Here is a 4,027-nt window from a genome sequence, read left to right as displayed (position 1 = left end):
TCCAGAAAAACATCTATTTCTGCTTTCTTGACTATGCCAAAGCCTTTGACTGTGTGGATCACAATAAACTGTGGAAAATTCTGAGAGAGATGGGAATACCAGACCACCTGATCTGTCTCTTGCAAAACCTATATGCAAGTCAGGAAGCAACAGTTAGAACTGGACATGGAACAACAGACTGGTTCCAAATAGGAAAAGGGGTACGTCGAGGCTGTATATTGTCACCCTGCTTATTTAACTTAATGCAGAGTACATCATGAGAAAGGCTGGGCTGGAGGAAGCACAAGCTGGAATCAAGATTGCCGGGAGAAATATCAATAGCCTCAGATGTGCAGATGACTCCATCCTTATGGCAGAAAGTGAAGAGGAACTAAAAAGCCTCTTGATGAAAGTGAAAGAGGAGAGCGAAAAAGTTGGCTTAAAGATCAACGTTCAGAAAATTAAGATCATGGCATCTGGTCCCATCATTTCATGGGAAATAGATGGGGAAACAGTGTCAGACTCTCTTTTTTGGGGCTCCAAAGTCACTGCAGATGGTGACTGCAGCCATGAAATTAAAAGACGCTTACTCCTTGGAAGAAAAGTTATGACCAACCTAGATAGCATATTCAAAAGCAGAGACATTTCTTTGCCAACAAAAGTCCATCTAGTCAAGGCTATGGTTTTTCCAGTTGTCATGTATGGATGTGAGAGTTGGACTGTGAAGAAATCTGAGCACCAAAGAATTGATGCTTTTGAACGGTGGTGTTGGAGAAGACTCTTGAGAGTCCCTTGGACTGCAAGGAGATCAAACCAATCCATTCTAAAGGAGATCAGTCCTGGGTGTTCTTTGGAAGGACTGATGCTGAAGCTGAAGCTCCAATACTTTGGCCACCTCGTGCAAAGAGTTGACTCATTGGAAAAGACTCTGATGCTGGGAGGGATTGGGGGCAGGAGGAGAAGGGGACGACAGAGGATGAAATGGCTAGATGGCATCACGGACTCTATGGACGTGAGTCTGAGCGAACTCCGGGAGTTGATGATGGACAGGGAGGCCTGGTGTGCTGCGATTCATGGGGTCGCAAAGAGTCAGACACGACTGAGCGACTGAACTGAACTGAACTGTGCAACACATTTCTGCATCCTGGTAAGGGATCTGATCTTCCCCCAGTTCCCAGCTCTGCCCATCTCTATAGCCCCCTGCAATGCTGTCTTGGGCTGGCCGCCACACAGGAAAGTGTTCCCACAGGGTTTAGCTCATCATTACCCCCACATTGTGACTTGCAGTAACTCCTACATTAGATGACATTCACTGTGTTAGATAAGGAAACAAGGGTCTCCTTTCAGTTCAGTTCAATTGCTCAGTTGTATCTAACTCTTTGCAACCCCATGGACTGCAGCATGCCAGGCTTCCCTGTCCTGTAGCTGCTGCCTCTCCAGGGCCTGAGCATCATTCCCCAGAGCAGGCAGGAGGGATGCATTCCTGTGAGGGATCCAGCTCTACTTTGCTTCCTTTTCAACTTATTTGGGCCACAGTACTGTGCACCTGTGAGGTGTCCCATGACAATTACAGGGTCCCAGTTTGGTTCCTCTGAAGCATCTGAGCAAGCAAAGGAGAGGGGGTCCTTTGGCCATCTGTAAAACTCCATAAAGAATCCAGTCCCTCACTTTGGAGCCTGCATATCACATTGAACTGGCCAAGCCTTGTAATCCGCCCTCCCACAAGTAAGAAGCAGTATCCTAGGAGAAAGGGTGGTCATCCGCTCCCAGATGCCTAGAGAAAGCCTTGGCTCTGTAAGGAAGCACTCACCAGGTAGGTTTTATGCATGGAGGCTGCTGCCCGTCACCATGATGGCTCCTGACTACTGACAGTAGTGACCAGTTTGGGGGAGGCAGTCAGCCCTGCCTTGGCACCACTCCTGTAGTAGTTGATGGAGGTTACCAGTATTACACAAGGTTCTCCAGCGAAATAGAGCCAATAGGATGAATGGATAAGATAGATGGATGGATAGATGGTTAGGTAGAAGGATAGATAGACAGATAAATTATAGATAAAGTAGGGGAGGAAAAAGAATTGTTTTCCTTCTATCCTTCTAAATGCTCAGTGGGGTCCCTGTAACAAAATGGATTAATAAGAGAAAAATAGAAATTTATTTAACATGTATATCTCATGGGAGCCACCCAGGAAAAAATGAGAAACTCGCAAAGAGGTATGTTAGAATTCTGGTTCAAATACCATCTTCAGCTAAATCAAAGCAAGGGTGTGGGGGAGTCAGTTACATAGGAGATGAGGAAAAGTGTAAAAGTACAGTTTGTTATACAGGCTTTAATTGATGTCTTCTCCATTGATAAGTCTCTAATAATTTGTCATCCTTCTCTTTCAGGTAAAGAGAAGGAAACACTCTCACAGAGACTGTTTTTTAATGAATGCAAATTTCCCTTACAGAAGAGTAACTTATATTGTGTTTTGATAGCTTCTCCTGTGTTTACTGTTTCTCAGAACAATCAGCTCAAAATATTCTCCCAAGGGTGTTTTTTGGGGTTGCCTATTCTGATCTCCTATACTAGGTAGATAGAAATTTATTTATAAGGATTAGCTCACGAGATTACAGAGGCTGACAAGTCCCAAGATCTGTGGAATGAATCAGCAGTCTAGAGACTAAGCAGAGGTGATGGTGTCATTCCTGGCAGGCTTAGGACCCAGAAAGAGCCAGTGTTTCAGTTCAAGTCTAAAGGCAGAAGGGAAAGATCAATATCCCAATTTGAAGGCAGTCAGGTAGGAAAGAATTTTCTTTTACCTAAAGGAGAGTCAACTATTCACACCTTCAACTGATTGGATAGGGCCCACCCATACTAGAGAGGGCAATCTGCTTCACTCAGTCTAGTGATTCAATGTTAAGCTCACCCAAAAACACCTTTATATAAACAGCAAGAAGAATGTTTGGCCAATATCTTGGTACCCTGTGACCCAGCCAAGTTGACACATAAAATTAACTATCACACACCATTCTTTTGAGCTTCTAGAGCAGCTTTCTGCAAAATATGTGCTTCATGGAGCCCAGTCTTAAGAAATGCTCCACCAAAAAGAGAGAAAGGGGGAGGGTGAGAAAGAGTGAGAGAAACATGGTGTGGTCAAATACATTTAGAAAATATGATATATTTCTCTCTACCCTTGCCCAACTACTCTTTAAGTCTTAAAGGGTAGTAGCAGATAAAGACAAGTGAGAAGTCCGGTAATCAAGACAACTATTTAAAGGTGTTTGACCCAGCAGTTCCCAGAACGATGGAATACCGTTTAGGAAATGTGGCTCCAACAGTGGTTCTAAGCTGGCTGGACATTTGCCCCACATTGGGGAGCTTATTAAGTGCCAGTTCCCATACTCTCACTTGAGTGAGATCTGGAAGTCCTCATTCCTAAACACTCACCTTGCAGGATGAGGAAGCTGGGAGCTGCTCCATTTTTCATTCACCCCGTTCACTTAGGTGTGTCCAGGGAAGGGGAGCCACTTCCAGTGAGATCTCCTTCTCCTTGGCCGGACACCTTGTTTTGGTGAGGATATTGTGGAGACCATCCCTTCCTGGAGTCACTCCTATTGTCCTCCTAACAGGCTTACTTTTGGAGCCTGTTCGAAGCCCCTGGGAAGCAGCAGGATTAAGGAGCATAATAAATGAAGGGGCTGGGTGCACACGCAAAGTGTGGCACACGGTCGTGGGCCTCAGGCCTCACATGGCCCTCTGGGTCCTGCTCGTTGCCAGAGCCTCTTTCTGACTTGGGCCTGCAGCTGTGGTTAGCTGTCCTCACACACTGTGCCTGCCCTCACTGTTCCTTCTCCGCCCTGACTTGATGCCCATCTTTCTTCACTTGGATAGCTCTCTCCGAAGTGCAGCCCAGTTATTATCTTATAGAAGTTTTCTCAAATACTGGGTAGAGACCAGTGCCCCTTGGTGCTCCCATAATACTGCATGAAATCCCATTCTAGCATTTAGTGCATATGGGTTACACTCATGTGTTTGTGAGTCCACTCCTTCCTGGACCCTAACTCTATTC

Source organism: Budorcas taxicolor, chromosome 3, assembly GCF_023091745.1.
Source record: "Budorcas taxicolor isolate Tak-1 chromosome 3, Takin1.1, whole genome shotgun sequence".
In the NCBI taxonomy this organism is placed as follows: domain Eukaryota; kingdom Metazoa; phylum Chordata; class Mammalia; order Artiodactyla; family Bovidae; genus Budorcas; species Budorcas taxicolor.
The sequence above is the reverse complement of the archived record's forward strand: the minus strand, read 5'-3'. Positions refer to the sequence as shown.